The sequence below is a fragment of the Harmonia axyridis genome, chromosome X (assembly GCF_914767665.1).
Source record: "Harmonia axyridis chromosome X, icHarAxyr1.1, whole genome shotgun sequence".
Classification (NCBI taxonomy): Eukaryota; Metazoa; Arthropoda; class Insecta; order Coleoptera; family Coccinellidae; genus Harmonia; species Harmonia axyridis.
The window spans coordinates 29,560,114-29,570,113 of record NC_059508.1 but is presented as its reverse complement, the minus strand read 5'-3'; the positions used below and the strand labels follow the sequence as shown (position 1 = coordinate 29,570,113).

General features: G+C 42.4%; 2 non-coding genes across 2 annotated transcripts in view; one reads left to right on the top strand and one right to left on the bottom strand.

Annotated features, from left to right (window-relative positions):
* The window catches only part of LOC123687762, a 1,907-nt gene extending 1,840 nt beyond the window's left edge, over positions 1 to 67 (bottom strand). Inside the window, exon 1 of the ribosomal RNA XR_006749470.1 lies at positions 1 to 67. This exon is cut by the window's left edge and continues 1,840 nt beyond it. This is a non-coding gene — a ribosomal RNA (small subunit ribosomal RNA).
* A 3,634-nt stretch (positions 68 to 3,701) lies between these two features.
* LOC123687492 lies at positions 3,702 to 3,820 on the top strand. Its single transcript, XR_006749214.1, has one exon. It is a non-coding gene; the product is annotated as a 5S ribosomal RNA (ribosomal RNA).
* The last annotated feature ends 6,180 nt before the right edge of the window (positions 3,821 to 10,000 follow it).

Sequence of the window (10,000 nt, the reverse complement as noted above, 5' to 3'; positions counted from 1 at the left end):
TGTACTGAGACATGCATGGCTTAATCTTTGAGACAAGCATATGACTACTGGCAGGATCAACCAGGGAACTGCGTGCTTATACGATCGGTCCACGAGATTGCCGGTATGGCCAAACCCGTTCGCCTCTCGTCATGTGGCACTAGCCATGTCGATTGACTTCGACTAGCGCCGCACATCAGTAAGTGCAAGTCCTCGACGAAACGACGTAACAGCCCCCAGTCAGCATGAGACTCAAGCTATATATACATCATCATCATCTCGGACAAAACACCGATCAAAAATGAGAAAGTTTCTAGAAACAATCCCTCGCCAAGGCGTCCATATATAATACGAACCCCCGGCTATCAACTAATTTCTTATACACATTCCATCTCGACCCTTCGCTATACATGTGAATATAACGACACGGTGATTCGAGATTCAACAATATTTGTCGCTCGGAACGAATTGAGTGGTTGCAAATTTTTTGTGAACATAACCCGCAACGGGCAGAGGATCACGATTTTAAGGTTGGTCGCTTAAAGGCCATTCGACTACAAAGAGACGAAGCGGACCGCGACCTCGCTGCATGAGGTTGACGAAAGCGACCCAAGATGCGAAAGCCGAAACCAACACACCTTGCCAGTACCCAAACGCCGAGGTCGGATTCGGGTCTACCACTTACCAACTGAATATCATCCTAAAAAGAACTCCAAACAGTCTAGGACAGGACCCATTCTCCACCCCTTCTATATATGTCAGGAGAACCCCGGATTCCCCTCCAGACACGATTTAGCAAACTTTTCCCGATCGATCCGACCCACCGAGGCCGTTTCGACCGTTCGCCGCGCCTACTAGAGCTGATTTCTTCGGACTCCGATCAGAAAATCCGCCGATGCATGTCGTTAACACCTAGTCCGCCTCGTCCGATCGATCGAGGCCGTTTCGACCGTTCGCCGCGCCTACTAGAGCTGATTTCTTCGGACTCCGATCAGAAAATCCGCCGATGCATGTCGTTAACACCTAGTCCGCCTCGTCCGATCGATCTAGGCCGTCTCGATCCACCCATCGCGCATCGAAAGTCGCATCTCTCGAACTCCGATCCGGAAATCGGCCGATGCATCACGTTAACTATTTCTTATATATCTAATATAATATACATCGAGACGGTAAGAATTCTTTTAATCGAAGATATACATATACTTCTCATCAATATCCAAAAGCTTATCGAAAAATAAATTACTCAACTTTTACGTGAAGAATCGTTCACCCAAACCTTATCCCCTATATGTCAGGAGAACCCAAGGTTCCCCTCCAGACACGATTTAGCAAACTTTTCCCGATCGATCCGACCCACCGAGGCCGTCTCGACCGTCCGCTGCGCCTACTAGGGCCGATTTCTTCGGACTCCGATCAGAAAATATACCGATGCATGTCGTTAACACCTAGTCCGCCTCGTCCGATCTATCTAAACAGTCTCGACGCACCCAACACTCTTTCAAAGTCGGATTACTCGGACTCAATCTGAAAATGGACCGATGCATGACGTCAACACTTAGCCCGCCTCGTCTGATCGATCTAAGCCATCTCGACCCACCCAACACGCCTTCCAAGTCGGATCACTCGGACTTCGATCTGAAAATCTCCGGACTCATTTTTATGAATATCCCCAGTCAGTAAGAACGTTATTTCGCCAATATATACCAACAATAAACCATATTCCAATAGCTGAACCAAAAATATAATTCCCGATCCAAACGTTCTGCATCGCCCAACGCGACCACCTTCCCTATATATGTCAGGAGAGCACAGGGTTCCCCTCCAGACAACACTTACGCTCTATCCCCGACTCTCGGTCGATCGATAGGCCAGGTCAGCGGTGTCTGTTTCGGCCGAAGCTCGGACTTTGGTCAAAATGTTCCGATACAAAATTTGAACCAAGATAGATACAGATATGATTCCTTCTTAAATATACGTTGATTATCGAACAGAATATGGTAAATATTTTGCGATGACCGAGGATTTCATGAATTTTTTTTTTTTTCGAAAAAATTTTCTGTTATCGGAATTTCCTCAAATTTCATTTGGTTGCCTACTAATGCATATTAAAAACGATAATCAACAATCAGAATCATTATTTATCATTTATTTCATTTTTATAATGAAAAACGTTCACGTCCTTTCGCGCCTCTCGATCGTCGTTTACGTGATGCATCGGTCAGCCCTAGTTTACGTGGTGCATCGGTAAGATCGAGTTCACGTTCTGCATCGGTAAGATCCAGTTCACGTGGTGCATCGGTAAGATCGAGATTACGTGGTGCATCGGTAAGATCGAGTTTACGTGGTGCATCGGTAAGATCCAATTCACGTTCTGCATCGGTAAGATCCAGTTCACGTGGTGCATCGGTGAGATCGAGTTTACGTTCTGCATCGGTGTGATCTAGTTTACGTTGTGCATCGGTAAGATCGAGATTACGTGAAGCATCGGTATGATCGAGTTTACGTTCTGCATCGGTCTGGACTTAGAGATATATTTTCGACGTGAAAATGTTCCGATACAACTTTTGAACCAGGATAGTTAGAGAGATGATTTTTTCTGGGATGTACGTTGATTGGGGAATGGATTGTGGAAAATAACTTGCCATGACCGAGGTGTTCTCGAATTTTTTTTTTTTTCGAAAAATATTTTCTGATTTTGGATTTTACTCAAATTTGATTTCGTTGCCTTCTAATGTGTTCTAAAAGAGTAAATCAGTAATCAGAATCGAAAAATATTTTTCGGATTTTTTTTTTTTTTTGAAAAAAAATTTTCTGATTTTGGAATTTCCTCAAATTTGATTTGGTTGCCTTCTAATGTGTTTTTAAAGCGTAAATCAGTAATCAGAATCAATAAGGAAAAATGTTCACGTCCTTAAACGCCTCCCCATCATTAGCCCGAGTCCAAGTCGATGTCAGTCCCGAGCGGACGGTGTCAGATACTACCTATCGCCCCGGTCTGGACTTGGCGAGGTATTTCGACGTGAAATGTTCCGATACAACTTTTGAACCAGGATAGTTAGAGAGATGATTTCTTCTATGTTGTACGTTGATTGTGGAATGGATTGTGGGAAATAACTTGCCATGACCCAGGTGTTCTTGAATTTTTTTTTTTTTCGAAAAAAATTTTCTGATCTTGAAATTTCCTCAAATCTGATTGCGTTGCCTTCTAATGTGTACTAAAAGAGTAAATCAGTAATCAGAATCAATATTCATTGTCGACTTTAATTTTTATAAGGAAAAATGTTCACGTCCTTAAACGCCTCTCCATCGTTACCCCGACTCCAAGACGATGTTAGACCGGAGCGGACGGTGTCAAATGCGACCGATCTCCCCGGTCTGGACTTAGCGAGATATTCCGACGTGAAATGTTCCGATACAAAAATTTAACTGTGATAGTTAGAGAGATGGTTCCTTTTGTGATGTACGTTGATTGTGTAATAGAATATGGAAATAAACTTGAGATGACCGAGGTCTTCTGGGATTTTTTTTTTTTTTCGAAAAATATTTTTCGATTTCGGAAATCCCTCAAATTTCATTGAGATATGTCCTAATGTGTTCTTAAAACTTAAATCAACAATCAGAATTAATATCCAAAAGTTATTTCATTTTTTATAAGGAAAAACGTTCACGTCCTTTCCGCTCCCAAAAAGTGAGATATCATAGAAAATATCGCTATATTTGTTGTTTACGGCCATACCACGCTGAAATTGCCAGTTCTCGTCAGAACACTGAAGCCAAGCAGCGTCGGGCGCGGTTAGTACTTGGATGGGTGACCGCTTGGGAACACCGCGTGCTGTAAGCTTTTTTTTTACGTTCTGCATCGGTCTGCCGAGATAACGTGGTGCATCGGTATGATCGAGTTTACGTTCTGCATCGGTAAGATCGAGATTACGTGGTGCATCGGTAAGATTGAGATTACGTGGTGCATCGGTAAGATCGAGTTTACGTGGTGCATCGGTAAGATCCAATTCACGTTCTGCATCGGTAAGATCCAGTTCACGTGGTGCATCGGTAAGATCGAGATTACGTGGTGCATCGGTAAGATCGAGTTTACGTGGTGCATCGGTAAGATCCAATTCACGTTCTGCATCGGTAAGATCCAGTTCACGTGGTGCATCGGTAAGATGGAGATTACGTGGTGCATCGGTAAGATCGAGTTTACGTGGTGCATCGGTAAGATCCAATTCACGTTCTGCATCGGTAAGATCCAGTTCACGTGGTGCATCGGTAAGATTGAGATTACGTGGTGCATCGGTAAGATCGAGTTTACGTGGTGCATCGGTAAGATCCAATTCACGTTCTGCATCGGTAAGATCCAGTTCACGTGGTGCATCGGTAAGATCGAGATTACGTGGTGCATCGGTAAGATCGAGTTTACGTGGTGCATCGGTAAGATCCAATTCACGTTCTGCATCGGTAAGATCCAGTTCACGTGGTGCATCGGTAAGATCGAGATTACGTGGTGCATCGGTAAGATCGAGTTCACGTGGTGCATCGGTAAGATCGAGATTACGTGGTGCATCGGTAAGATCGAGATTACGTGGTGCATCGGTAAGATCTACTTTACGTTCTGCATCGGTCTGCCCTTGTTTACGTGGTGCATCGGTAAGATCGAGATTACGTGAAGCATCGGTATGATCGAGTTTACGTTCTGCATCGGTCTGCCCGATATTACGTGGTGCATCGGTCTGCCCTAGTTTACGTGGTGCATCGGTTTGGACTTAGAGATATATTTTCGACGTGAAAATGTTCCGATACAACTTTTGAACCAGGATAGTTAGAGAGATGATTTTTTCTGGGATGTACGTGGATCGGGGAATGGATTGTGGGAAATAACTTGCCATGACCGAGGTGTCCTCGAATTTTTTTTTTTTTCGAAAAAAATTTTCTGATTGTGGAATTTTCTCAAATTTGATTTGGTTGCCTCCTAATGTGTTCTAAAAGAGTAAATCAGTAATCGGAATCGAAAAATATTTTTCGGATTTTTTTTTTTTTCGAAAAAAATTTTCTGATCGTGGAATTTCCTCAAATTCGATTTGGTTGCCTTCTAATGTGTTTTTAAAGCGTAAATCAGTAATCAGAATCAATATTCATTGTCGACTTTAATTTTTATAAGGAAAAATGTTCACGTCCTTAAACGCCTCCCCATCATCAGCCCGAGTCCAAGTCGATGTCAGTCCCGAGCGGACGGTGTCAGATACTACCTATCGCCGAGGTCTGGACTTGGCGAGATATTACGACGTGAAATGTTCCGATACAACTTTTGAACCAGGATAGTTAGAGAGATGATTTCTTCTATGTTGTACGTTGATTGTGGAATGAAATACGGAAAATAACTCGCCATGACCGAGGTGATTACGATTTTTTTTTTTTTTCGAAAAAAATTTTCTGATCGTGGAATTTTCTCAAATTTGATTTGGTTGCCTCCTTATATGTTCTAGTAGCGATAATCAACAATCAGAATCAAAATCCATGGTCGGGTTTGATTTTTATAAGGAAAAATGTTCACGTCCTTTTTTACAACCCCGACTCATTGACGATGTTAGAACCGAGCCGGCGGTGTCAGATACGACCGATCGCCCCGGTCCCGATCGTCATTTACGTTGTGCATCGGTCTGCCCGAGATTACGTGGTGCATCGGTATGATCGAGTTTACGTGGTGCATCGGTAAGATCCAATTCACGTTCTGCATCGGTAAGATCCAATTCACGTTCTGCATCGGTAAGATCCAGTTCACGTGGTGCATCGGTAAGATGGAGATTACGTGGTGCATCGGTAAGATCGAGATTACGTGGTGCATCGGTAAGATCTACTTTACGTTCTGCATCGGTCTGCCCTTGTTTACGTGGTGCATCGGTAAGATCGAGATTACGTGAAGCATCGGTATGATCGAGTTTACGTTCTGCATCGGTCTGCCCGATATTACGTGGTGCATCGGTCTGCCCTAGTTTACGTGGTGCATCGGTTTGGACTTAGAGATATATTTTCGACGTGAAAATGTTCCGATACAACTTTTGAACCAGGATAGTTAGAGAGATGATTTTTTCTGGGATGTACGTGGATCGGGGAATGGATTGTGGGAAATAACTTGCCATGACCGAGGTGTCCTCGAATTTTTTTTTTTTTCGAAAAAAATTTTCTGATTGTGGAATTTTCTCAAATTTGATTTGGTTGCCTCCTAATGTGTTCTAAAAGAGTAAATCAGTAATCGGAATCGAAAAATATTTTTCGGATTTTTTTTTTTTTCGAAAAAAATTTTCTGATCGTGGAATTTCCTCAAATTCGATTTGGTTGCCTTCTAATGTGTTTTTAAAGCGTAAATCAGTAATCAGAATCAATATTCATTGTCGACTTTAATTTTTATAAGGAAAAATGTTCACGTCCTTAAACGCCTCCCCATCATCAGCCCGAGTCCAAGTCGATGTCAGTCCCGAGCGGACGGTGTCAGATACTACCTATCGCCGAGGTCTGGACTTGGCGAGATATTACGACGTGAAATGTTCCGATACAACTTTTGAACCAGGATAGTTAGAGAGATGATTTCTTCTATGTTGTACGTTGATTGTGGAATGAAATACGTAAAATAACTCGCCATGACCGAGGTGATTACGATTTTTTTTTTTTTTCGAAAAAAATTTTCTGATCGTGGAATTTTCTCAAATTTGATTTGGTTGCCTCCTTATATGTTCTAGTAGCGATAATCAACAATCAGAATCAAAATCCATGGTCGGGTTTGATTTTTATAAGGAAAAATGTTCACGTCCTTTTTTACAACCCCGACTCATTGACGATGTTAGAACCGAGCCGGCGGTGTCAGATACGACCGATCGCCCCGGTCCCGATCGTCATTTACGTTGTGCATCGGTCTGCCCGAGATTACGTGGTGCATCGGTATGATCGAGTTTACGTGGTGCATCGGTAAGATCCAATTCACGTTCTGCATCGGTAAGATCCAATTCACGTTCTGCATCGGTAAGATCCAGTTCACGTGGTGCATCGGTAAGATGGAGATTACGTGGTGCATCGGTAAGATCGAGATTACGTGGTGCATCGGTAAGATCTACTTTACGTTCTGCATCGGTCTGCCCTTGTTTACGTGGTGCATCGGTAAGATCGAGATTACGTGAAGCATCGGTATGATCGAGTTTACGTTCTGCATCGGTCTGCCCGATATTACGTGGTGCATCGGTCTGCCCTAGTTTACGTGGTGCATCGGTTTGGACTTAGAGATATATTTTCGACGTGAAAATGTTCCGATACAACTTTTGAACCAGGATAGTTAGAGAGATGATTTTTTCTGGGATGTACGTGGATCGGGGAATGGATTGTGGGAAATAACTTGCCATGACCGAGGTGTCCTCGAATTTTTTTTTTTTTCGAAAAAAATTTTCTGATTGTGGAATTTTCTCAAATTTGATTTGGTTGCCTCCTAATGTGTTCTAAAAGAGTAAATCAGTAATCGGAATCGAAAAATATTTTTCGGATTTTTTTTTTTTTCGAAAAAAATTTTCTGATCGTGGAATTTCCTCAAATTCGATTTGGTTGCCTTCTAATGTGTTTTTAAAGCGTAAATCAGTAATCAGAATCAATATTCATTGTCGACTTTAATTTTTATAAGGAAAAATGTTCACGTCCTTAAACGCCTCCCCATCATCAGCCCGAGTCCAAGTCGATGTCAGTCCCGAGCGGACGGTGTCAGATACTACCTATCGCCGAGGTCTGGACTTGGCGAGATATTACGACGTGAAATGTTCCGATACAACTTTTGAACCAGGATAGTTAGAGAGATGATTTCTTCTATGTTGTACGTTGATTGTGGAATGAAATACGGAAAATAACTCGCCATGACCGAGGTGATTACGATTTTTTTTTTTTTTCGAAAAAAATTTTCTGATCGTGGAATTTTCTCAAATTTGATTTGGTTGCCTCCTTATATGTTCTAGTAGCGATAATCAACAATCAGAATCAAAATCCATGGTCGGGTTTGATTTTTATAAGGAAAAATGTTCACGTCCTTTTTTACAACCCCGACTCATTGACGATGTTAGAACCGAGCCGGCGGTGTCAGATACGACCGATCGCCCCGGTCCCGATCGTCATTTACGTTGTGCATCGGTCTGCCCGAGATTACGTGGTGCATCGGTATGATCGAGTTTACGTGGTGCATCGGTAAGATCCAATTCACGTTCTGCATCGGTAAGATCCAATTCACGTTCTGCATCGGTAAGATCCAGTTCACGTGGTGCATCGGTAAGATGGAGATTACGTGGTGCATCGGTAAGATCGAGATTACGTGGTGCATCGGTAAGATCTACTTTACGTTCTGCATCGGTCTGCCCTTGTTTACGTGGTGCATCGGTAAGATCGAGATTACGTGAAGCATCGGTATGATCGAGTTTACGTTCTGCATCGGTCTGCCCGATATTACGTGGTGCATCGGTCTGCCCTAGTTTACGTGGTGCATCGGTTTGGACTTAGAGATATATTTTCGACGTGAAAATGTTCCGATACAACTTTTGAACCAGGATAGTTAGAGAGATGATTTTTTCTGGGATGTACGTGGATCGGGGAATGGATTGTGGGAAATAACTTGCCATGACCGAGGTGTCCTCGAATTTTTTTTTTTTTCGAAAAAAATTTTCTGATTGTGGAATTTTCTCAAATTTGATTTGGTTGCCTCCTAATGTGTTCTAAAAGAGTAAATCAGTAATCGGAATCGAAAAATATTTTTCGGATTTTTTTTTTTTTCGAAAAAAATTTTCTGATCGTGGAATTTCCTCAAATTCGATTTGGTTGCCTTCTAATGTGTTTTTAAAGCGTAAATCAGTAATCAGAATCAATATTCATTGTCGACTTTAATTTTTATAAGGAAAAATGTTCACGTCCTTAAACGCCTCCCCATCATCAGCCCGAGTCCAAGTCGATGTCAGTCCCGAGCGGACGGTGTCAGATACTACCTATCGCCGAGGTCTGGACTTGGCGAGATATTACGACGTGAAATGTTCCGATACAACTTTTGAACCAGGATAGTTAGAGAGATGATTTCTTCTATGTTGTACGTTGATTGTGGAATGAAATACGGAAAATAACTCGCCATGACCGAGGTGATTACGATTTTTTTTTTTTTTCGAAAAAAATTTTCTGATCGTGGAATTTTCTCAAATTTGATTTGGTTGCCTCCTTATATGTTCTAGTAGCGATAATCAACAATCAGAATCAAAATCCATGGTCGGGTTTGATTTTTATAAGGAAAAATGTTCACGTCCTTTTTTACAACCCCGACTCATTGACGATGTTAGAACCGAGCCGGCGGTGTCAGATACGACCGATCGCCCCGGTCCCGATCGTCATTTACGTTGTGCATCGGTCTGCCCGAGATTACGTGGTGCATCGGTATGATCGAGTTTACGTGGTGCATCGGTAAGATCCAATTCACGTTCTGCATCGGTAAGCTCCAATTCACGTTCTGCATCGGTAAGATCCAGTTCACGTGGTGCATCGGTAAGATGGAGATTACGTGGTGCATCGGTAAGATCGAGATTACGTGGTGCATCGGTAAGATCTACTTTACGTTCTGCATCGGTCTGCCCTTGTTTACGTGGTGCATCGGTAAGATCGAGATTACGTGAAGCATCGGTATGATCGAGTTTACGTTCTGCATCGGTCTGCCCGATATTACGTGGTGCATCGGTCTGCCCTAGTTTACGTGGTGCATCGGTTTGGACTTAGAGATATATTTTCGACGTGAAAATGTTCCGATACAACTTTTGAACCAGGATAGTTAGAGAGATGATTTTTTCTGGGATGTACGTGGATCGGGGAATGGATTGTGGGAAATAACTTGCCATGACCGAGGTGTCCTCGAATTTTTTTTTTTTTCGAAAAAAATTTTCTGATTGTGGAATTTTCTCAAATTTGATTTGGTTGCCTCCTAATGTGTTCTAAAAGAGTAAATCAGTAATCGGAATCGAAAAATATTTTT